The sequence below is a fragment of the Scyliorhinus torazame genome, chromosome 5 (assembly GCF_047496885.1).
Source record: "Scyliorhinus torazame isolate Kashiwa2021f chromosome 5, sScyTor2.1, whole genome shotgun sequence".
Classification (NCBI taxonomy): Eukaryota; Metazoa; Chordata; class Chondrichthyes; order Carcharhiniformes; family Scyliorhinidae; genus Scyliorhinus; species Scyliorhinus torazame.
The window spans coordinates 35,361,308-35,387,886 of record NC_092711.1 but is presented as its reverse complement, the minus strand read 5'-3'; positions in this window follow the sequence as shown (position 1 = coordinate 35,387,886).

Here is a 26,579-nt window from a genome sequence, read left to right as displayed (position 1 = left end):
TTCGGTTGCCCCGCATATATCCATAGCGACAGGGGGTCCTCCTTCATGAGTGACGAGCTGCGCCAGTTCCTGCTCAGCAAGGGCATAGCCTCGAGCAGGACGACCAGCTACAACTCCCGGGGGAACGGGCAAGTAGAGAGGGAGAACGGCACGGTCTGGAAGACCGTCCTACTGGCCCTACGGTCCAAGGATCTCCCCGTTTCCCGGTGGCAGGAGGTCCTCCCGGACGCTCTCCACTCCATCCGGTCGCTGCTGTGTACCACCACTAACCAAACGCCCCATGAGCGCCTCCTTGTCTTCCCTAGGAGGTCCTCCTCTGGAACGTCGCTGCCGACCTGGCTGGCGGCCCCAGGACCCATCTTGCTCCGGAAACATGTGCGGACGCACAAATCGGACCCGTTGGTCGAGAGGGTTCACCTCCTCCACGCGAACCCGCAGTACGCCGACGTGGAGTACCCCGACGGCCGACAGGACACGGTCTCCCTGCGAGACCTGGTGCCCGCCGGCAACACACACACCCCCCCGACACCGATCACCCCCTCCCTGCCACCGGCGCACCCCGCAACCGCCCCCTTCCCGGGAGGATAGGTCCTCCTTCCATGTCCGACCAGGAGTGAAGCAGAAGCAGACACCGTAAAGCTCCCGGAGATGACAACGCTGGAACAAGCACCTGCACCACCACCGGGGCTGAGGCGATCGACAAGGAAGACCAGACCGCCCGCTCGACTCGTGGCATCGGCGTGACACCAAGAATGTTGTTGGACTGTAACAAAAACATTTTCACTTACTAATATTGGAAATAGTTTCACAAACCTTGTACATAGCCCAGTGTAGGGCTTAAACTGTAATGATATGCCCAAAATTTTCCTCCCAGGACCAGCCTTGTAAACCCCTACCACCATGCGAACCACCACCCCGCCGGGTTCATTTTTAACAAGGGGTGAATGTGGTAGTATGTATTAGGGGTCATGTGGGACGGTGAAGCCGTGATGCTATTGGCTGACAGATCCCGGGTCCTGGTTGGCTGTTGACTCCTGGCTCCGCCCTGAAGGGGGAGTATAAGGACACGAGCTTCTCCCCGCCGCTCCATTAGTTGCTGAACTGCTGGGGACAAGTCTCGCTTAATAAAGCCTCATCGACTTCATCTCTACTCGTCTCTCTCGTAAGTCATTGTGCGCTACAAGAAGTAAATGGTTAATTACATACAGCACAGAGGTTTCTGAAACAGCTTTTTAATTGGGGGCTCCCGAGGCCACATTGCCTGTCCCCTGCGCCCAGGGATAATTGAGCAGTAAATGGTTAATTATATACAGCACAGAGGTCTCTGAAACAGCTTTTTAATTGGGGGCTCCCGAGGCCACACTGCCTGTCCCCTGCTCCCAGGGATTATTGAGCAGTAAATGGTTCACTATATACAGCACAGAGGTCTCTGAAACAGCTTTTTAATTGGGGGCTCCCGGAGCCACACTGCCTGTCCCCTTCTCCCAGGGATTATTGAGCAGTAAATGGTTAACTATATACAGGCACAGAGGTCTCTGAAACAGCATTTTAATTGGGGGCTCCCGGAGCCACACTGCCTGTCCCCTGCTCCCAGGGATTATTGAGAAGTAAATGGTTAATTATATACAGCACAGAGGTCTCTGAAACAGCTTTTTAATTGGGGGCTCCCGAGGCCACACTGCCTGTCCCCTGCTCCTAGGGATTATTGAGCAGTAAATGGTTAACTATATTCAGGCACAGAAGTCTCTGAAACAGCTTTTTAATTGGGGCTCCCGAGGCCACACTGCCTGTCCCCTGCTCCCATCGATTATTGAGCAGTAGATGGTTAACTATATACAGCACAGAGTATCTGAAACACCTTTTTAACTGGGGGCTCCCGAGGCCACACTGCCTGTCCCCTGCTCCCAGGGATTATTGGGAAGTAATTGGTTAACTACGTACAGCATAGAGGTCTCTGAAATAGCTTTTTAATTGGGGGCACCCGAGGCCAAACTACCTGTCTCCTGCTCCCAGGGATTATTGGGAAGTACACGGTTAACTATATAGAGCATAGAGGTCTCTGAAACAGCTATTTAATTGGGGGCTCCCGAGGCCAAACTGCCTTCCCCCTGCTTCCAGGGATTATTGAGCAGTAATTGGTTAACTATATACAGCACAAAGGTCTCTGAAACAGCATTTTAATTGGGGACTCCCAAGGCCAAACAGCCTACCCCTGCTCCCAGGGATTATTGAGCAGTAATTGGTTAACTACATACAGCACAGAGGTCTCTGAAACAGCTTTTTAATTGGGGGCTCCCGAGGCCACACTGTCTGCTCCCTGCTCCCAGGGATTATTGAGAAGTAAATGATTAATTATATACTGCACAGAGGACTCTGAAGCAGCTTTTTAATTGTAGGTTCCCGGACCACACTGCCTGTCCCCTGCTCCCAGGGTTTATTGAGCAGTAAATGGTTAACTATATACAGCACAGAGGTCTCTGAAACAGCTTTTTAATTGGGGGCTCCCGGACCACACTGCCTGTCCCCTGCTCCCAGGAATTATTGAGCAGTAAATGGTTAACTATATACAGCACAGAGTATCTGAAACAGCTTTTTAATTGGGTGCTCCCGAGGCCACACTGCCTGTCCCCTGCTCCCAGGGATTATTGAGAAGTAAATGGTTAATTACATACAGCACAGAGTTCTCTGAAACATCTTTTTAATTGATGACTCCCAAGGCCAAACTGCCTGTCCCCTGCTCCCAGGGATTATTGAGCAGTAAATGCTTAACTATATACAGCACAGAGGTCTCTGAAACAGCTTTTTAATTGGGGTCTCCCAGACCACACTGCCTGTCCCCTGCTCCGAGGGATTATTGAGCAGTAAATGGTTAAGTATATACAGCACAGAGGTTTCTGAAACAGCTTTTTAATTGGGGGCTCCCGAGGCCACACTGCCTGTCCCCTGCTCCCAGGGATTATTGAGAAGTAAATGGTTAATTATGTACAGCACAGAGGTCTCTGAAACAGCTTTTTAATTGGGGGCTCACGAGGCCACACTGCCTGTCCCCTGCTCCTCGGGATTATTGAGCAGTAAATGGTTAACTATATTCAGGCACAGAAGTCTCTGAAACAGCTTTTTAATTGGGGGCTCCCGAGGCCACACTGGATTTTGACCAGTAAATGGGTAACAATATACAGCACAGAGGTCTCTGAAACAGCTTTTTAATTGGGGGCTCCCGAGGCCACACTGCCTGTACCCTGCTCCCAGGGATTATTGAGAAGTAAATGGTTAATTATATACAGCACAGAGGTCTCTGAAACAGCTTTTTAATTGGGGGCTCCAGAGGCCACACTGCCTGTCCCCTGCTCCGAGGGAGTAGTGAGAAGTAAATGGTTAATTATATACAGCACAGAGGTCTCTGAAACAGCTTTTTAATTGGGGGCTCCCAAGGCCTCACTGGCTGTCCACTGCTCCCAGGGATTATTGGGAAGTACACAGTTAACTATATACAGCACAGAGGCCTCTGAAACAGCTTTTTAATTGGGGGCTCCCGAGGCCTCACTGCCTGTCCCCTGCTCCCAGGGATTATTGAGAAGTAAATGGTTAATTATATACAGCACAGAGGTCTCTGAAACAGCTTTTTAATTGGGGGCTCCCGAGGCCACACTGCCTGTCCCCTGCTCCTAGGGATTATTGAGCAGTAAATGGTTAACTATATTCATACAGAAGTCTCTGAAACAGCTTTTTAATTGGGGCTCCCGAGGCCACACTGCCTGTCCCCTGCTCCCATCGATTATTGAGCAGTAGATGGTTAACTATATACAGCACAGAGTATCTGAAACACCTTTTTAACTGGGGGCTCCCGAGGCCACACTGCCTGTCCCCTGCTCCCAGGGATTATTGGGAAGTAATTGGTTAACTACGTACAGCATAGAGGTCTCTGAAACAGCTTTTTAATTGGGGGCACCCGAGGCCAAACTACCTGTCTCCTGCTCCCAGGGATTATTGGGAAGTACACGGTTAACTATATAGAGCATAGAGGTCTCTGAAACAGCTATTTAATTGGGGGCTCCCGAGGCCAAACTGCCTTCCCCCTGCTTCCAGGGATTATTGAGCAGTAATTGGTTAACTATATACAGCACAAAGGTCTCTGAAACAGCATTTTAATTGGGGACTCCCAAGGCCAAACAGCCTACCCCTGCTCCCAGGGATTATTGAGCAGTAATTGGTTAACTACATACAGCACAGAGTTCTCTGAAACATCTTTTTAATTGATGACTCCCAAGGCCAAACTGCCTGTCCCCTGCTCCCAGGGATTATTGAGCAGTAAATGCTTAACTATATACAGCACAGAGGTCTCTGAAACAGCTTTTTAATTGGGGTCTCCCAGACCACACTGCCTGTCCCCTGCTCCGAGGGATTATTGAGCAGTAAATGGTTAAGTATATACAGCACAGAGGTTTCTGAAACAGCTTTTTAATTGGGGGCTCCCGAGGCCACACTGCCTGTCCCCTGCTCCCAGGGATTATTGAGAAGTAAATGGTTAATTATGTACAGCACAGAGGTCTCTGAAACAGCTTTTTAATTGGGGGCTGACGAGGCCACACTGCCTGTCCCCTGCTCCTCGGGATTATTGAGCAGTAAATGGTTAACTATATACAGGCACAGAAGTCTCTGAAACAGCTTTTTAATTGGGGGCTCCCGAGGCCACACTGGATTTTGACCAGTAAATGGGTAACAATATACAGCACAGAGGTCTCTGAAACAGCTTTTTAATTGGGGGCTCCCGAGGCCACACTGCCTGTACCCTGCTCCCAGGGATTATTGAGAAGTAAATGGTTAATTATATACAGCACAGAGGTCTCTGAAACAGCTTTTTAATTGGGGGCTCCAGAGGCCACACTGCCTGTCCCCTGCTCCGAGGGAGTAGTGAGAAGTAAATGGTTAATTATATACAGCACAGAGGTCTCTGAAACAGCTTTTTAATTGGGGGCTCCCAAGGCCTCACTGGCTGTCCACTGCTCCCAGGGATTATTGGGAAGTACACAGTTAACTATATACAGCACAGAGGCCTCTGAAACAGCTTTTTAATTGGGGGCTCCCGAGGCCTCACTGCCTGTCCCCTGCTCCCAGGGATTATTGAGCAGTAAATGGTTAACTATATACAGCACAGAGGTCTCAGAAACCCCTTTTTAACTGTGTGCTCCCGAGGCCACGCTGCCTGTCCCCTGCTCCCAGGGATTTTGACCAGTAAATGGTTAACTATATACAGCACATAGGTCTCTGAAACAGCTTTTTAATTGGGGGCTCTCGAGACCACACTGCCTGACCCCTGCTCCCACGGATTATTGAGCAGTAAATGGGTAACTATGTTCAGCACAGAGGTCTCTGAAACAGCCTTTTAATTGGGGGCTCCCAAGGCCACACTGCCTGTTCCCTGCTCCCAGGGATTATTGAGCGGTAAATGGTTAACTGGAAACAGCACAGAGATCTCGGAAACAGCTTTTTAATTGGGGGCTCCCGAGGCCACACTGCCTGTCCCCTGCTCCCAGGGATTATTGAGAAGTAAATGGTTAACTCTGTACAGCACAGAGGTCTCTGAAACAGCCATTTAATTGAGGGCTCTTGAAGCCACACTGCCTTTCCCCTGCTGCCAGGGATTATTGGGAAGTAAATGGTTAACTGTATACAGCACATGGTCTCCCAAACAGCTTTTTCATTGGGTGCTGCGAGGACACACTGCCTGTCCCCTGCTCCAAGGGATTATTGAGCAGTAAATGGTTAACTATATACACGCGCAGTGTTCTCTGACACAGCATTTTAATTGGGGGCTCCCGAGGCCTCACTGCCTGTCCCCTGCTCCCAGGGATTATTGAGAAGTAAATGGTTAATTACATACAGCACAGAGTTCTCTGAAACAGCTTTTTAATTGGGGGCCCCCGAGGCCACACTGCCTGTCCCCTGCTCCCAGTGATTATTGAGCAGTATATGGTTAACTATATACAGGCACAAAGGTCTCTGAAACAGCTTTTTAATTGGTGGCACCCAAGGCCAAACTGCCTGTCCCCTGCTCCCAGGGATTATTGAGCAGTAAATGCTTAACTATATACAGCACAGAGGTCTCTGAAACAGCTTTTTAATTGGTGTCTCCCAGACCACACTGCCTGTGCCCTGCTCCGAGGGATTATTGAGCAGTAAATGGTTAACTATATACAGGCACAGAGGTCTCTGAAACAACATTTTAATTGGGTGCTCCCGGAGCCACACTGCCTGTCCCCTGCTCCCAGGGATTATTGAGCAGTAAATGGTTAACTATATACAGCACAGAGGTATCTGAAACACCTTTTTAACTGGGGGCTCCCGAGGCCACACTGCCTGTCCCCTGCTCCCAGGGATTATTGAGCAGTAAATGGTTAACTATATACAGCACATAGGTCTCCTAAACAGCTTTTTAATTGGGGGCTCTCGAGACCACACTGCCTGACCCCTGCTCCCACGGATTATTGAGCAGTAAATGGGTAACTATGTACAGCACAGAGGACTCTGAAACAGCCTTTTAATTGGGGGCTCCCGAGGCCACACTGCCTGTCCCCTGCTCCCAGGGATTATTGAGCAGTAAATGGTTAACTGTATACAGCACAGAGATCTCGGAAACAGCTTTTTAATTGGGGGCTCCCGAGGCCAACCTGCCTGTCCCCTGCTCCCAGGGATTATTGAGAAGGAAATGGATAACTCTGTACAGCACAGACGTCTCTGAAACAGCTTTTTAATTGGGGTCTCCCAGACCACACTGCCTGTCCCCTGCTCCGAGGGATTATTGAGCAGTAAATGGTTAACCATATACAGCACAGAGGTCTCTGAAACAGCTTTTTAATTGGGGGCTCCCGAGGCCACACTGCCTGTCCCCTGCTCCCAGGGATTAGTGAGAAGTAAATGGTTAATTAAATACAGCACAGAAGTCTCTGAAACAGCTTTTTAATTGGGGGCTCCCAAGGCCTCACTGGCTGTCCCCTGCTCCCAGGGATTATTGAGCAGTAAATGGTTAACTATATACAGCACAGAGGTCTCAGAAACCCCTTTTTAACTGTTTGCTCCCGAGGCCACGCTGCCTGTCCCCTGCTCCCAGGGATTATTGACCAGTAAATGGTTAACTATATACAGCACATAGGTCTCTGAAACAGCTTTTTAATTGGGGGCTCTCGAGACCACACTGCCTGAGCCCTGCTCCCACGGATTATTGAGCAGTAAATGGGTAACTATGTACAGCACAGAGGTCTCTGAAACAGCCTTTTAATTGGGGGCTCCCGAGGCCACACTGCCTGTCCCCTGCTCCCAGGGATTATTGAGCAGTAAATGGTTAACTGTATACAGGCACAGAGATCTCGGAAACAGCTTTTTAATTTTGGGCTCCCGAGGCCAACCTGCCTGTCCCCTTCTCCCAGGGATTATTGAGAAGTAAATGGATAACTCTGGACAGCACAGAGGTCTCTGAAACCGCTTTTTAATTGGGGGCACCCGAGGCTACACTGCCTGTCCCCTGCTCCGAAGGATTATTGAGCAGTAAATGGTTAACTATATACAGCAAAGTGGCCTCTGAAACACCTTTTTAAATGGGTGCTCCCGGACCACACTGCCTGTCCCTTGCTCCCAGGGATTATTGAGCAGTAAATGGTTAACTATATACAGGCGCAGAGGTCACTGAAACAGCTTTTTAATTGGGTGCTCCCGAGGCCACGCTGCCTGACCCTTGCTCTCAGGGATTATTGAGCAGTAAATGGTTCACTATATACAGGCACAGAGGTCTCTGAAACAGCCATTTATTTGAGGGCTCTTGAAGTCACACTTCCTTTCCCCTGCTGCCAGGGATTATTGGGAAGTAAATGGTTAACTGTATACAGCACAGAGGTCTCCCAAACAGCTTTTTCATTGGGTGCTGCGAGGCCACACTGCCTGTCCCATGCTCCAAGGGATTATTGAGCAGTAAATGGTTAACTATATACACGCGCAGTGTTCTTTGACACAGCATTTTAATTGGGGGCTCCCGGACCACACTGCCTGTCCCCTGCTCCCAGGGATTATTGAGCAGTAAATGGTTAACTATATAAGCACAGAGGTCTCTGAAACAGCTTTTTAATTGGGGGCTCCCGAGGCCACACTGCCTGTCCCCTGCTCCGAGGGATTATTGAGAAGTAAATGGTTAATTACATACAGCACAGAGTTCTCTGAAGCAGCTTTTTAATTGGGGGCCCCCGAGGCCACACTGCCTGTCCCCTGCTCCCAGGGATTATTGAGCAGTAAATGGTTAACTATATACAGGCACAAAGGTCTCTGAAACAGCTTTTTAATTGGTGACACCCAAGGCCAAACTGCCTGTCCCCTGCTCCCAGGGATTATTGAGCAGTAAATGCTTAACTAGATACAGCACAGAGGTCTCTGAAACAGCTTTTTAATTGGGGTCTCCCAGACCACACTGCCTGTCCCCTGCTCCGAGGGATTATTGAGCAGTAAATGGTTAACTATATACAGCACAGAGGTCTCTGAAACAGCTTTTTAATTGGGGGCTCCCAAGGCCTCACTGGCTGTCCCCTGCTCCCAGGGATTATTGGGAAGTACACGGTTAACTATATACAGCATAGAGGCCTCTGAAACAGCTTTTTAATTGGGGGCTCCCGAGGCCACCCTGCCTGTCCCCTGCTCCCAGGGATTATTGAGCAGAAAATGGTTAACGATATACAGCACAGAGGTCTCTGAAACCCCTTTTTAACTGTGTGCTCCCGAGGCCAACCTGCCTGTCCCCTGCTCGCAGGGATTATTGAGAAGTAAATGGATAACTCTGTACAGCACAGAGGTCTCTGAAACAGCTTTTTAAATGCGTGCTCCCGGACCACACTGCCTGTCCCTTGCTCCCAGGGATTATTGAGCAGTAAATGGTTAACTATATACAGGCGCAGAGGTCACTGAAACAGCTTTTTAATTGGGGGCTCCCGAGGCCACGCTGCCTGTCCGCTGCTTCCACGGATTATTGAGCAGTAATTGGTTAACTATATACAGCACAGAGGTCTCTCAAACAGCTTTTTAATTGGGGACTCCCAAGGCCAAACAGCCTACCCCTGCTCCCAGGGATTATTGAGCAGTAATTGGTTAACTATATACAGCACAGAGGCCACAGAAACAGTTTTTTTAATTGGCGGCTCCCGAGGCCACACTGCCTGTCCCCTGCTCCCAGGGATTATTGGGAAGTACACGGTTAACTATATACAGCATAGAGGCCTCTGAAACAGCTTTTTAATTGGGGGCTCCCGAGGCCACACTGCCTGTCCCCTGCTCCCAGGGATTATTGAGCAGTAAATGGTTAACTATATACAGCACAGAGGTCTCTGAAACTCCTTTTTAACTGTGTGCTCCCGAGACCACGCTGCCTGTCCCCTGCTCCCAGGGATTATTGAGCAGTAAATGGTTAACTATATACAGGCACAGAGGTCTCTGAAACAGCATTTTAATTGGGGGCTCCCGAGGCCACACTGCCTGTCCCCTGCTCCCAGGGATTATTGAGCAGTAAATGGGTAACTATGTACAGCACAGAGGTCTCTGAAACAGCCTTTTAATTGGGGGCTCCCGAGGCCACACTGCCTGTCCCCTGCTCCCAGGGATTATTGAGCAGTAAATGGTTAACTGTATACAGCACAGAGATCTCGGAAACAGCTTTTTAATTGGGGTCTCCCGAGGCCAACCTGCCTGTCCCCTGCTCGCAGGGATTATTGAGAAGTAAATGGATAACTCTGTACAGCACAGAGGTCTCTGAAACAGCTTTTTAATTGGGGTCTCCCGAGGCCAACCTGCCTGTCCCCTGCTCCCAGGGATTATTGAGCAGTAAATGGTTAACTATATACAGCACAGAGGTCTCTGAAACAGCTTTTTAATTGGGGGCACCCGAGGCTACACTGCCTGTCCCCTGCTCCGAAGGATTATTGAGCAGTAAATGGTTAACTATATACAGCAAAGAGGTCTCTGAAACAGCTTTATAAATGGGTGCTCCCGGACCACACTGCCTGCCCCTTGCTACCAGGGATTATTGAACAGTAAATGGTTAACTATATACAGGCGCAGAGGTCACTGAAACAGCTTTTTAATTGGGGGCTCCCGAGGCCACGCTGCCTGTCCCCTGCTCCCAGGGATTATTGAGCAGTAATTGGTTAACTATATACAGGCACAAATGTCTCTGAAACAGCTTTTTAATTGGGGACTCCCAAGGCCAAACAGCCTACCCCTGCTCCCAGGGATTATTGAGCAGTAAATGGTTAACTAGATACAGCACAGAGGATCTGAAACAGCTTTTTAATTGGGGCTCCCGAGGCCACGCTGCCTGTCCCCTGCTCCCAGGGATTATTGAGCAGTAATTGGTTAACTATATACAGCACAGAGGCCACTGAAACAGCTTTTTTAATTGGCGGCTCCCGAGGCCACACTGTCTGTCCCCTGCTCCCAGGGATTATTGAGCAGTAAATGGTTAAATACGTACAGCATAGAGGTCTCTGACACAGCCATTTTATTGGGGGCTCCTGAAACCACACTGCCTTTCCCCTGCTGCCAGGGATTATTGGGAAGTAAATGGTTAACTGTATACAGCACAGAGGTCTCCCAAACAGCTTTTTCATTGGGTGCTGCGAGGCCACACTGCCTGTCCCCTCCTCCAAGGGATTATTGAGCAGTAAATGGTTAACTATATACAGGCGCAGTGTTCTCTGACACAGCATTTTAATTGGGGGCTCCCGGACCACACTGCCTGTCCCCTGCTCCCAGGGATTATTGAGCAGTAAATGGTTAAATATATACTGCACAGAGTATCTGAAACAGCTTTTTAATTGGGGGCTCCCGAGGCCACACTGCCTGCCCCCTGCTCCCAGGGATTATTGAGCAGTAAATGGTTAACTATATAATGGCACAGAGGTCTCTGAAACAGCTTTTTAATTGGGGGCTTCCGAGGCCAAACTGCCTTCCCCCTGCTTCCAGGGATTATTGAGCAGTAAATGGTTAACTATGTACAGGCACAGAGGTCTCTGAAACAGCTTTTTAATTGGGGACTCCCGAAGCCACACTGCCTGTCCCCTGCTCCCAGGGATTATTGAGAAGCAAATGGTTAGCTATATACTGCTCAGAGGTCTCTGAAACAGCTTTTTAATTGGGGGCTCCCGGAGACACACTGCCTGTCTCCTGCTCCCAGGGATTATTGAGAAGTAAATAGTTAATTATATACAGCACAGAGGTCTCTGAAACAGCTTTTTAATTGGGGGCTCCCGAGGCCACACTGCCTGTCCCCTGCTCCTAGGTATTATTGAGCAGTAAATGGTTAACTATATTCAGGCACAGAAGTCTCTGAAACAGCTTTTTAATTGGGGGCTTCCGAGCCCACACTGCCTGTACCCTGCTCCCAGGGATTATTGGGAAATAAATGGTTAACTATATACAGGCGCAGAGGTCACTGAAACAGCTTTTTAATTGGAGGCTCCCGGGGCCACGCTGCCTGACCCTTGCTCTCAGGGATTATTGAGCAGTAAATGGTTAACTATATACAGGCACAGAGGTCTCTGAAACAGCTTTTTAATTGGGGGCTCCCGTAACCACACTGCCTGTTCCCTGCTCCCAGGGATTATTGAGCAGTAAATGGTTAACTATATACAGCACAGAAGTCTCTGAAACAGCCTTTTAATTGGGGTTCCCGAGGCCACACTGCCTGTTCCCTGCTCCCAGGGATTATTGAGCAGTAAATGGTTAACTATATACAGCACAGAGCATCTGAAACAGCTTTTTAATTGGGGACTCCCAAGGCCACACTGCCTGTCCCCTGCTCCCAGGGATTATTGAGCAGTAAATGGTTAACTATATACAGGCGCAGAGATCACTGAAACAGCTTTTTAATTGGGGCTCCCGAGGCCACGCTGCCTGTCCCCTGCTCCCAGGGATTATTGAACAGTAATTGGTTAACTATATACAGCACAGAGGCCACTGAAACAGCTTTTTTAATTGGCGGCTCCCGAGGCCACACTGTCTGTCCCCTGCTCCCAGGGAGTATTGAGCAGTAAATGGTTAAATACGTACAGCATAGAGGTCTCTGACACAGCCATTTAATTGGGGGCTCCTGAAACCACACTGCCTTTCCCCTGCTGCCAGGGATTATTGGGAAGTAAATGGTTAACTGTATACAGCACAGAGGTCTCCCAAACAGCTTTTTCATTGGGTGCTGCGAGGCCACACTGCCTGTCCCCTCCTCCAAGGGATTATTGAGCAGTAAATGGTTAACTATATACACGCGCAGTGTTCTCTGACACAGCATTTTAATTGGGGGCTCCCGGACCACACTGCCTGTCCCCTGCTCCCAGGGATTATTAAGCAGTAAATGGTTAAATATATACTGCACAGAGTATCTGAAACAGCTTTTTAATTGGGGGCTCCCGAGGCCACACTGCCTGTCCCCTGCTCCCAGGGATTATTGAGCAGTAAATGGCTAACTATATAATGGCACAGAGGTCTCTGAAACAGCTTTTTAATTGGGGGCTTCCGAGGCGAAACTGCCTTCCCCCTGCTTCCAGGGATTATTGAGCAGTAAATGGTTAACTACGTACAGCACAGAGGTCTCTGAAACAACTTTTTTACTGGGGGCTCCCGAGGCCACACTGCCTGACCCCTGCTCCCAGGGATTATTGAGCAGTAAATGGTTAACTATATACAGCACAGAGGCCTCTGAAACAGCTTTTTAATTGGGGGCTCCCGAGGCCACACTGCCTGTCCCCTGCTCCCAGGGATTATTGAGCAGTAAATGGTTAACTATATACAGCACAGAGGTATCTGAAACACCTTTTTAACTGGGGGCTCCCGAGGCCACACTGCCTATCCCCTGCTCCCAGGGATTATTGAGCAGTAAATGGTTAACTATATACAGCACATAGGTCTCTAAAAGAGCTTTTTAATTGGGGGCTCTCGAGACCACACTGCCTGACCCCTGCTCCCACGGATTATTGGGCAGTAAATGGGTAACTATGTACAGCACAGAGGACTCTGAAACAACTTTTTAATTGGGGGCTCCCAAGGCCACACTGCCTGTCCCCTGCTCCCAGGGATTATTGAGCAGTAAATGGTTAACTGTATACAGCACAGAGATCTCGGAAACAGCTTTTTAATTGGGGGCTCCGGAGGCCACACTGTCTGTCCCCTGCTCCCAGGGATTATTGAGCAGTAAATGATTAACTATATACAGCACAGAGGTCTCTGAAACAGCGTTTTAATTGGGGGCTCCCGGACTACACTGCCTGTCCCCTGCTCCCAGGGATTATTGAGAAGCAAATGGTTAGCTATATACTGCTCAGAGGTCTCTGAAACAGCTTTTTAATTGGGGGCTCCCGGAGACACACTGCCTGTCCCCTGCTCCCAGGGATTATTGAGAAGTAAATAGTTAATTATATACAGCACAGAGGTCTCTGAAACAGCTTTTTAATTGTGGGCTCCCGAGGCCACACTGCCTGTCCCCTGCTCCTAGGTATTATTGAGCAGTAAATGGTTAACTATATTCAGGCACAGAAGTCTCTGAAACAGCTTTTTAATTGGGGGCTCCCGAGCCCACACTGCCTGTCCCCTGCTCCCATCGATTATTGAGCAGTAAATGGTTAACTATATACAGCACAGAGTATCTGAAACACCTTTTTAACTGGGGGCTCCCGAGGCCACACTGCCTGTCCCCTGCTCCCAGGGATTATTGAGCAGTAAATGGTTAACCTTGTACAGCACAGATGTCTCTGAAACACCTTTTAATTGGGGGCTCCCGAGGCCACACTGCCTGTACCCTGCTCCCAGGGATTATTGGGAAGTAAATGGTTAACTATATACAGGCGCAGAGGTCACTGAAACAGCTTTTTAATTGGAGGCTCCCGGGGCCACGCTGCCTGACCCTTGCTCTCAGGGATTATTGAGCAGTAAATGGTTAACTATATACAGGCACAGAGGTCTCTGAAACAGCTTTTTAATTGGGGGCTCCCGTAACCACACTGCCTGTTCCCTGCTCCCAGGGATTATTGAGCAGTAAATGGTTAACTATATACAGCACAGAAGTCTCTGAAACAGCCTTTTAATTGGGGCTCCCGAGGCCACACTGCCTGTCCCCTGCTCCCAGGGATTATTGAGCAGTAAATGGTTAACTATATACAGCACAGAGCATCTGAAACAGCTTTTTAATTGGGGACTCCCAAGGCCACACTGCCTGTCCCCTGCTCCCAGGGATTATTGAGCAGTAAATGGTTAACTATATACAGGCGCAGAGATCACTGAAACAGCTTTTTAATTGGGGGCTCCCGAGGCCACACTGCCTGTCCCCTGCTCCCAGGGATTATTGAGAAGTAAATGGTTAATTATATACAGCACAGAGGTCTCTGAACAGCTTTTTAATTGGGGGCTCCCAAGGCCTCACTGGCTGTCCCCTGCTCCCAGGGATTATTGGAAAGTACACGGTTAACTATATACAGCATAGAAGTCTCTGAAACAGCTTTTTAATTGGGGGCACCCGAATCCAAACTACCTGTTTCCTGCTCCCAGGGATTATTGGGACGTACACGGTTAACTATATACAGCATAGAGGTCTCTGAAACAGCTTTTTAATTGGGGGCTCCCGAGGCCAAACTGCCTTCCCCCTGCTTCCAGGGATTATTGAGCAGTAATTGGTTAACTATATACAGGCATAAAGGTCTCTGAAACAGCTTTATAATTGGGGACTCCCAAGGCCAAACAGCCTACCCCTGCTCCCAGGCATTATTGAGCAGTAATTGGTTAACTATATACAGCACAGAGGTCTCTGAAACAGCTTTTTAATTGGGGGCTCCCGAGGCCACACTGTCTGTCGCCTGCTCCCAGGGATTATTGAGCAGTAAATGATTAACTATATACAGCACAGAGGTCTCTGAAACAGCTTTTTAATTGGGAGCTCCCGGACCACACTGCCTGTCCCCTGCTCCCAGGGATTATTGAGCAGTAAATGGTTAAATATATACTGCACAGAGTATCTGAAACAGCTTTTTAATTGGGGGCTCCCGAGGCCACACTGCCTGTCCCCTGCTCCCAGGGATTATTGAGCAGTAAATGGTTAACTATATAATGGCACAGAGGTCTCTGAAACAGCTTTTTAATTGGGGGCTTCCGAGGCCAAACTGCCTTCCCCCTGCTTCCAGGGATTATTGAGCAGTAAATGGTTAACTATGTACAGGCACAGAGGTCTCTGAAACAGCTTTTTAATTGGGGGCTCCGGAGGCCACACTGTCTGTCCCCTGCTCCCAGGGATTATTGAGCAGTAAATGATTAACTATATACAGCACAGAGGTCTCTGAAACAGCGTTTTAATTGGGGGCTCCCGGACTACACTGCCTGTCCCCTGCTCCCAGGGATTATTGAGAAGCAAATGGTTAGCTATATACTGCTCAGAGGTCTCTGAAACAGCTTTTTAATTGGGGGCTCCCGGAGACACACTGCCTGTCCCCTGCTCCCAGGGATTATTGAGAAGTAAATAGTTAATTATATACAGCACAGAGGTCTCTGAAACAGCTTTTTAATTGGGGGCTCCCGAGGCCACACTGCCTGTCCCCTGCTCCTAGGTATTATTGAGCAGTAAATGGTTAACTATATTCAGGCACAGAAGTCTCTGAAACAGCTTTTTAATTGGGGGCTCCCGAGCCCACACTGCCTGTCCCCTGCTCCCATCGATTATTGAGCAGTAAATGGTTAACTATATACAGCACAGAGTATCTGAAACACCTTTTTAACTGGGGGCTCCCGAGGCCACACTGCCTGTCCCCTGCTCCCAGGGATTATTGAGCAGTAAATGGTTAACCTTGTACAGCACAGATGTCTCTGAAGCAGCCTTTTAATTGGGGGCTCCCGAGGCCACACTGCCTGTACCCTGCTCCCAGGGATTATTGGGAAGTAAATGGTTAACTATATACAGGCGCAGAGGTCACTGAAACAGCTTTTTAATTGGAGGCTCCCGGGGCCACGCTGCCTGACCCTTGCTCGCAGGGATTATTGAGCAGTGAATGGTTAACTATATACAGGCACAGAGGTCTCTGAAACAGCTTTTTAATTGGGGGCTCCCGTAACCACACTGCCTGTTCCCTGCTCCCAGGGATTATTGAGCAGTAAATGGTTAACTATATACAGCACAGAAGTCTCTGAAACAGCCTTTTAATTGGGGCTCCCGAGGCCACACTGCCTGTCCCCTGCTCCCAGGGATTATTGAGCAGTAAATGGTTAACTATATACAGCACAGAGCATCTGAAACAGCTTTTTAATTGGGGACTCCCAAGGCCACACTGCCTGTCCCCTGCTCCCAGGGATTATTGAGCAGTAAATGGTTAACTATATACAGGCGCAGAGATTACTGAAACAGCTTTTTAATTGGGGGCTCCCGAGGCCACACTGCCTGTCCCCTGCTCCCAGGGATTATTGAGAAGTAAATGGTTAATTATATACAGCACAGAGGTCTCTGAAACAGCTTTTTAATTGGGGGCTCCCAAGGCCTCACTGGCTGTCCCCTGCTCCCAGGGATTATTGGAAAGTACACGGTTAACTATATACAGCATAGAAGTCTCTGAAACAGCTTTTTAATTGGGGGCACCCGAATCCAAACTACCTGTTTCCTGCTCCCAGGGATTATTGGGACGTACACGGTTAACTATATACAGCATAGAGGTCTCTGAAACAGCTTTTTAATTGGGGGCTCCCGAGGCCAAACTGCCTTCCCCCTGCTTCCAGGGATTATTGAGCAGTAATTGGTTAACTATATACAGGCATAAAGGTCTCTGAAACAGCTTTATAATTGGGGACTCCCAAGGCCAAACAGCCTACCCCTGCTCCCAGGGATTATTGAGCAGTAATTGGTTAACTATATACAGCACAGAGGTCTCTGAAACAGCTTTTTAATTGGGGGCTCCCGAGGCCACACTGTCTGTCCCCTGCTCCCAGGGATTATTGAGCAGTAAATGATTAACTATATACAGCACAGAGGTCTCTGAAACAGCTTTTTAATTGGGAGCTCCCGGACCACACTGTCTGTCCCCTGCACAGAGGGATTATTGAGCAGTAAATGGTTAACTATATACAGCACAGAGTATCTGAAACACCTTTTTAACTGGGGGCTCCCGAGGCCACACTGCCTGTCCCCTGCTCCCAGGGATTATTGAGCAGTAAATGGTTAAATATATACAGGCGCAGAGGTCTCTGAAACAGCTTTTTAATTGGGAGCTCCCGAGGCCGCACTGCCTGACCCTTGCTCCCAGGGATTATTGAGCAGTAAATGGTTAAATACGTACAGCTCAGAGGTCTCTGAAACAGCCTTTTAATTGGGGGCTCCCATGGCCACACTGCCTTTCCACTGCTGCCAGGGATTATTGGGAAGTAAATGGTTAATTGTATACAGCACAGAGGTCTCCCAAACAGCTTTTTAATTGGGTGCTGCCTTGCCACACTGCCTGCTCCCTGCTCCAAGGGATTATTGAGCAGTAAATGGTTAACTGTATACAGCACAGAGATCTCGGAAACAGCTTTTTAATTGGGGTCTCCCGAGGCCAACCTGCCTGTCCCCTGCTCGCAGGGATTATTGAGAAGTAAATGGATAACTCTGTACAGCACAGAGGTCTCTGAAACAGCTTTTTAATTGGGAGCTCCCGAGGCCAACCTGCCTGTCCCCTGCTCCCAGGGATTATTGAGCAGTAAATGGTTAACTATATACAGCACAGAGGTCTCTGAAACAGCTTTTTAATTGGGGGCACCCGAGGCTACACTGCCTGTCCCCTGCTCCGAAGGATTATTGAGCAGTAAATGGTTAACTATATACAGCAAAGAGGTCTCTGAAACAGCTTTTTAAATGGGTGCTCCCGGACCACACTGCCTGCCCCTTGCTACCAGGGATTATTGAGCAGTAAATGGTTAACTATATACAGGCGCAGAGGTCACTGCAACAGCTTTTTAATTGGGGGCTCCCGAGGCCACGCTGCCTGTCCCCTGCTTCCAGGGATTATTGAGCAGTAATTGGTTAACTATATACAGGCACAAATGTCTCTGAAACAGCTTTTTAATTGGGGACTCCCAAGGCCAAACAGCCTACCCCTGCTCCCAGGGATTATTGAGAAGTAAATGGTTAACTATATACAGGCGCAGAGATCACTGAAACAGCTTTTTAATTGGGGGCTCCCGAGGCCACACTGCCTGTCCCCTGCTCCCAGGGATTATTGAGAAGTAAATGGTTAATTATATACAGCACAGAGGTCTCTGAAACAGCTTTTTAATTGGGGGCTCCCAAGGCCTCACTGGCTGTCCCCTGCTCCCAGGGATTATTGGAAAGTACACGGTTAACTATATACAGCATAGAAGTCTCTGAAACAGCTTTTTAATTGGGGGCACCCGAATCCAAACTACCTGTTTCCTGCTCCCAGGGATTATTGGGACGTACACGGTTAACTATATACAGCATAGAGGTCTCTGAAACAGCTTTTTAATTGGGGGCTCCCGAGGCCAAACTGCCTTCCCCCTGCTTCCAGGGATTATTGAGCAGTAATTGGTTAACTATATACAGGCATAAAGGTCTCTGAAACAGCTTTATAATTGGGGACTCCCAAGGCCAAACAGCCTACCCCTGCTCCCAGGGATTATTGAGCAGTAATTGGTTAACTATATACAGCACAGAGGTCTCTGAAACAGCTTTTTAATTGGGGGCTCCCGAGGCCACACTGTCTGTCCCCTGCTCCCAGGGATTATTGAGCAGTAAATGATTAACTATATACAGCACTGAGGTCTCTGAAACAGCTTTTTAATTGGGAGCTCCCGGACCACACTGCCTGTCCCCTGCACAGAGGGATTATTGAGCAGTAAATGGTTAACTATATACAGCACAGAGTATCTGAAACACCTTTTTAACTGGGGGCTCCCGAGGCCACACTGCCTGTCCCCTGCTCCCAGGGATTATTGAGATGTAAATGGTTAAATATATACAGGCGCAGAGGTCTCTGAAACAGCTTTTTAATTGGGAGCTCCCGAGGCCGCACTGCCTGACCCTTGCTCCCAGGGATTATTGAGCAGTAAATGGTTAAATACGTACAGCTCAGAGGTCTCTGAAACAGCCTTTTAATTGGGGGCTCCCATGGCCACACTGCCTTTCCACTGCTGCCAGGGATTATTGGGAAGTAAATGGTTAATTGTATACATCACAGAGGTCTCCCAAACAGCTTTTTAATTGGGTGCTGCCTTGCCACACTGCCTGCTCCCTGCTCCAAGGGATTATTGAGCAGTAAATGGTTAACTGTATACAGCACAGAGGTCTCTGAAACAGCTTTTTAATTGGGAGCTCCCGAGGCCAACCTGCCTGTCCCCTGCTCCCAGGGATTATTGAGCAGTAAATGGTTAACTATATACAGCACAGAGGTCTCTGAAACAGCTTTTTAATTGGGGGCACCCGAGGCTACACTGCCTGTCCCCTGCTCCGAAGGATTATTGAGCAGTAAATGGTTAACTATATACAGCAAAGAGGTCTCTGAAACAGCTTTTTAAATGGGTGCTCCCGGACCACACTGCCTGCCCCTTGCTACCAGGGATTATTGAGCAGTAAATGGTTAACTATATACAGGCGCAGAGGTCACTGCAACAGCTTTTTAATTGGGGGCTCCCGAGGCCACGCTGCCTGTCCCCTGCTTCCAGGGATTATTGAGCAGTAAATGGTTAACTATATACAGGCGCAGAGGTCACTGAAACAGCTTTTTAATTGGGGGCTCCCGAGGCCACGCTGCCTGTCCCCTGCTTCCAGGGATTATTGAGCAGTAATTGGTTAACTATATACAGGCACAAATGTCTCTGAAACAGCTTTTTAATTGGGGACTCCCAAGGCCAAACAGCCTACCCCTGCTCCCAGGGATTATTGAGCAGTAAATGGTTAACTAGATACAGCACAGAGTATCTGAAACAGCTTTTTAATTGGGGCTCCCGAGGCCACGCTGCCTGTCCCCTGCTCCCAGGGATTATTGAACAGTAATTGGTTAACTATATACAGCACAGAGGCCACTGAAACAGCTTTTTTAATTGGCGTCTCCCGAGGCCACACTGTCTGTCCCCTGCTCCCAGGGATTATTGAGCAGTAAATGGTTAAATACGTACAGCATAGATGTCTCTGACACAGCCATTTAATTGGGGGCTCCTGAAACCACACTGCCTTTCCCCTGCTGCCAGGGATTATTGGGAAGTAAATGGTTAACTGTATACAGCACAGAGGTCTCCCAAACAGCTTTTTCATTGGGTGCTGCGAGGCCACACTGCCTGTCCCCTCCTCCAAGGGATTATTGAGCAGTAAATGGTTAACTATATACACGCGCAGTGTTCTCTGACACAGCATTTTAATAGGGGGCTCCCGGACCACACTGCCTGTCCCCTGCTCCCAGGGATTATTGAGCAGTAAATGGTTAAATATATACTGCACAGAGTATCTGAAACAGCTTTTTAATTGGGGGCTCCCGAGGCCACACTGCTCCCAGGGATTATTGAGCAGTAAATGGTTAACTATATAATGGCACAGAGGTCTCTGAAACAGCTTTTTAATTGGGGGCTTCCGAGGCCAAACTGCCTTCCCCCTGCTTCCAGGGATTATTGAGCAGTAAATGGTTAACTATGTACAGGCACAGAGGTCTCTGAAACAGCTTTTTAATTGGGGACTCCCGAAGCCACACTGTCTGTCCCCTGCTCCCAGGGATTATTGAGCAGTAAATGGTTAACTATATACAGGCACAGAGGTCTCTGAAACAGCATTTTAATTGGGGGCTCCGGAGGCCACACTGTCTGTCCCCTGCTCCCAGGGATTATTGAGCAGTAAATGATTAACTATATACAGCACAGAGGTCTCTGAAACAGCGTTTTAATTGGGGGCTCCCGGACTACACTGCCTGTCCCCTGCTCCCAGGGATTATTGAGAAGCAAATGGTTAGCTATATACTGCTCAGAGGTCTCTAAAACAGCTTTTTAATTGGGGGCTCCCGGAGACACACTGCCTGTCCCCTGCTCCCAGGGATTATTGAGAAGTAAATAGTTAATTATATACAGCACAGAGGTCTCTGAAACAGCTTTTTAATTGGGGGCTCCCGAGGCCACACTGCCTGTCCCCTGCTCCTAGGTATTATTGAGCAGTAAATGGTTAACTATATTCAGGCACAGAAGTCTCTGAAACAGCTTTTTAATTGGGGGCTCCCGAGCCCACACTGCCTGTCCCCTGCTCCCATCGATTATTGAGCAGTAAATGGTTAACTATATACAGCACAGAGTATCTGAAACACCTTTTTAACTGGGGGCTCCCGAGGCCACACTGCCTGTCCCCTGCTCCCAGGGATTATTGAGCAGTAAATGGTTAACCTTGTACAGCACAGATGTCTCTGAAACAGCCTTTTAATTTGGGGCTCCCGAGGCCACACTGCCTGTACCCTGCTCCCAGGGATTATTGGGAAGTAAATGGTTAACTATATACAGGCGCAGAGGTCACTGAAACAGCTTTTAAATTGGAGGCTCCCGGGGCCACGCTGCCTGACCCTTGCTCTCAGGGATTATTGAGAAGTAAATGGTTAACTATATACAGGCACAGAGGTCTCTGAAACAGCTTTTTAATTGGGGGCTCCCGTAACCACACTGCCTGTTCCCTGCTCCCAGGGATTATTGAGCAGTAAATGGTTAACTATATACAGCACAGAAGTCTCTGAAACAGCCTTTTAATTGGGGCTCCCGAGGCCACACTGCCTGTCCCCTGCTCCCAGGGATTATTGAGCAGTAAATGGTTAACTATATACAGCACAGAGCATCTGAAACAGCTTTTTAATTGGGGACTCCCAAGGCCACACTGCCTGTCCCCTGCTCCCAGGGATTATTGAGCAGTAAATGGTTAACTATATACAGGCGCAGAGATCACTGAAACAGCTTTTTAATTGGGGGCTCCCGAGGCCACACTGCCTGTCCCCTGCTCCCAGGGATTATTGAGAAGTAAATGGTTAATTATATACAGCACAGAGGTCTCTGAAACAGCTTTTTAATTGGGGGCTCCCAAGGCCACACTGGCTGTCCCCTGCTCCCAGGGATTATTGGAAAGTACACGGTTAACTATATACAGCATAGAAGTCTCTGAAACAGCTTTTTAATTGGGGGCACCCGAATCCAAACTACCTGTTTCCTGCTCCCAGGGATTATTGGGACGTACACGGTTAACTATATACAGCATAGAGATCTCTGTAACAGCTTTTTAATTGGGGGCTCCCGAGGCCAAACTGCCTTCCCCCTGCTTCCAGGGATTATTGAGCAGTAATTGGTTAACTATATACAGGCATAAAGGTCTCTGAAACAGCTTTATAATTGGGGACTCCCAAGGCCAAACAGCCTACCCCTGCTCCCAGGGATTATTGAGCAGTAATTGGTTAACTATATACAGCACAGAGGTCTCTGAAACAGCTTTTTAATTGGGGGCTCCCGAGGCCACACTGTCTGTCCCCTGCTCCCAGGGATTATTGAGCAGTAAATGATTAACTATATACAGCACAGAGGTCTCTGAAACAGCTTTTTAATTGGGACCTCCCGGACCACACTGCCTGTCCCCTGCTCAGAGGGATTATTGAGCAGTAAATGGTTAACTATATACAGCACAGAGTATCTGAAACACCTTTTTAACTGGGGGCTCCCGAGGCCACACTGCCTGTCCCCTGCTCCCAGGGATTATTGAGCAGTAAATGGTTAAATATATACAGGCGCAGAGGTCTCTGAAACAGCTTTTTAATTGGGAGCTCCCGAGGCCGCACTGCCTGACCCTTGCTCCCAGGGATTATTGAGCAGTAAATGGTTAAATACGTACAGCTCAGAGGTCTCTGAAACAGCCTTTTAATTGGGGGCTCCCATGGCCACACTGCCTTTCCACTGCTGCCAGGGATTATTGGGAAGTAAATGGTTAATTGTATACAGCACAGAGGTCTCCCAAACAGCTTTTTAATTGGGTGCTGCCATGCCACACTGCCTGCTCCCTGCTCCAAGGGATTATTGAGCTGTAAATGGTTAACTATATACAGGCACAGAGGCCTCTGAAACAGCTTTTTAATTGGGGGCTCCCGGAGCTACACTGCCTGTCCCCAGCTCCCAGGGATTATTGAGCAGTAAATGGTTAACTACATATAGCACAGAGGTCTCTGAAACAGTTTTATAATTGGGGGCCCCCGAGGCCAAACTGCCTGTCCCCTGCTCCCAGGGATTATTGAGCAGTAAATGGTTCACTATATACACCACAGAGGTCACTGAAACAGCTTTTTAATTGGGGGCTCCCGGAGCCACACTGCCTGTCTCCTGCTCCCAGGGATTATTGAGCAGTAAATGGTTAAATACGTACAGCACAGAGGTCTCTGAAACAGCTTTTTAATTGGCGGCTCCCAAGGCCACACTGCCTGACCCCTGCTCCCAGGGATTATTTAGAAGTAAATGGTTAAATACGTACAGCACAGAATATCTGAAACACCTTTTTAACTGGGGGCTCCCGAGGCCACACTGCCTGACCCCTGCTCCCAGGGATTATTCAGCAGTAAATGGTTAACCTTGTACAGCACAGATGTCTCTGAAACAGCCTTTTAATTGGGGGCTCCCGAGGCCACACTGCCTGTACCCTGCTCCCAGGGATTATTGGGAAGTAAATGGTTGACTGTATACAGGCGCAGTGTTCTCTGACACAGCATTTTAATTGGGGGCTCCCGGACCACACTGCCTGTCCCCTGCTCCCAGGGATTATTGAGCAGTAAATGGTTAACTATATACAGCACAGAGGTCTCTGAAACAGCTTTTTAATTGGGGGCTCCCGGACCACACTCCCTGTCCCTGCTCCCAGGGATTATTGAGCAGTAAATGGTTAACGATATACTGCACAGAGGTCACTGAAACAGCTTTTTAATTGGGGGCGCCTGAGGCCACGCTCCCTGTACCCTGCTCCCAGGGATTATTGAGTTGTAAATGGTTAACTCTATACAGGCACAGAGGTCTCTGAAACAGCTTTTTAATTGGGGGCTCCCGGACCTCACTGCCTGTCTCTGCTCCCAGGGATAATTGAGCAGTAAATGGTTAACTATATACAGCACAGAGTATCTGAAACAGCTTTTTAATTGGTGACTCACAAGGCCAAACTGCCTGTCCCCTGCTCCCAGGGATTATTGAGCAGGAAATGGTTAACTATATAATGCACAGTGGCCTCTGAAACAGCTTTTTAATTGGGGGCTCCCCAGGCCACACTGCCTGTCCCCTGCTCCCAGGGATTGTTGAGCAGTAAATGGTTAACTATATACAGCTCAGAGGTCACTGATTCAGCTTTTTAATTGGGGGCTCCCAGAGCCACACTGCCTGTCCCCTGCTCCGAAGGATTATTGAGCAGTAAATGGTTAACTATAAAATGCACAGAGGCCTCTGAAACAGCTTTTTAATTGGGGGCTCCCAAGGCCACACTGCCTGTCCCCTGCTCCCAGGGATGATTGAGCAGTAAATGGTTAACTGTATACAGCACAGAGATCTCGGAAACAGCTTTTTAATTGGGGGATCCCGAGGCCAACCTGCCTGCCCCCTTCTCCCAGGGATTATTGAGAAGTAAGTGGATAACTCTGTACAGTACAGAGGTCTCTGAAACAGCTTTTTAATTGGGGGCTCCCGGAGCCACACTGCCTGTCCCCTGCTCCGAAGGATTAATGAGCAGTAAATGGTTAACTATATACAGCAAAGAGGTCTCTGAAACAGCTTTTTAAATGGGTGCTCCTGGACCACACTGCCTGTCCCTTGCTCCCAGGGATTATTGAGCAGTAAATGGTTAACTATATACAGCACAGAGGTCTCTGAAACAGCTTTTTAATTGGGGGCTCCCGAGGCAAACCTGCCTGCCCCCTTCTCCCAGGGATTATTGAGAAGTAAATGGATAACTCTGTACAGTACAGAGGTCTCAGAAACAGCTTTTTAATTGGGAGCACCCGAGACTACACTGCCTGTCCCCTGCTCCGAAGGATTAATGAGCAGTAAATGGTTAACTATATACAGCAAAGAGGTCTCTGAAACACCTTTTTAAGTGGGGGCTCCCGAGGCCACACTGCCTGTGCCCTGCTCCCAGGGATTATTGAGAAGTAAATGGTTAACTATATACAGCACAGAGGTCTCTGAAACAGCTTTTTAATTGGGGGCTCCCGAGGCCACACTGCCTGTGCCCTGCTCGCAGGGATTATTGAGAAGTAAATGGTTAACTATATACAGGCGCAGGGGTCACTGAAACAGCTTTTTAATTGGAGGCTCCCGAGGCCACGCTGCCTGTCCCCTGCTCCCAGGGATTATTGAGCAGTAAATGGTTAACTATATACAGGCACAGAGGTCTCTGAAACAGCTTTTTAATTGGGGGCTCCCGTAACCACACTGCCTGTCCCCTGCTCCCAGGGATTATTGAGCAGTAAATGGTTAACTATATACAGCACAGAGGTCTCTGAAACAGCTTTTTAATTGGGAGCTCCCGGACCACACTGCCTGTCCCCTGCTCAGAGGGATTATTGAGCAGTAAATGGTTAATTATATACAGCACAGAAGTCTCTGAAACAGCCTTTTAATTGGGGCTCCCGAGGCCACACTGCCTGTCCCCTGCTCCCAGGGATTATTGAGCAGTAAATGGTTAACTATGTACAGGCACAGATGTCTCTGAAACAGCTTTTTAATTGGGGGCTCCCGAGGCAAACCTGCCTGCCCCCTTCTCCCAGGGATTATTGAGAAGTAAATGGATAAGTCTGTACAGTACAGAGGTCTCAGAAACAGCTTTTTAATTGGGAGCACCCGAGACTACACTGCCTGTCCCCTGCTCCGAAGGATTAATGAGCAGTAAATGGTTAACTATATACAGCAAAGAGGTCTCTGAAACAGCTTTTTAAATGGGGGCTCCCGAGGCCACACTGCCTGTGCCCTGCTCCCAGGGATTATTGAGAAGTAAATGGTTAACTATATACAGCACAGAGGTCTCTGAAACAGCTTTTTAATTGGGGGCTCCCGAGGCCACACTGCCTGTGCCCTGCTCGCAGGGATTATTGAGAAGTAAATGGTTAACTATATACAGGCGCAGAGGTCACTGACACAGCTTTTTAATTGGAGGCTCCCGAGGCCACGCTGACTGGCCCTTGCTCTCAGGGATTATTGAGCAGTAAATGGTTAACTATATACAGGCACAGAGGTCTCTGAAACAGCTTTTTAATTGGGGGCTCCCGTAACCACACTGCCTGTCCCCTGCTCCCAGGGATTATTGAGCAGTAAATGGTTAACTATATACAGCACAGAGGTCTCTGAAACAGCTTTTTAATTGGGAGCTCCCGGACCACACTGCCTGTCCCCTGCTCAGAGGGATTATTGAGCAGTAAATGGTTAATTATATACAGCACAGAAGTCTCTGAAACAGCCTTTTTATTGGGGCTCCCGAGGCCACACTGCCTGTCCCCTGCTCCCAGGGATTATTGAGCAGTAAATGGTTAACTATGTACAGGCACAGAGGTGTCTGAAACACCTTTTTAACT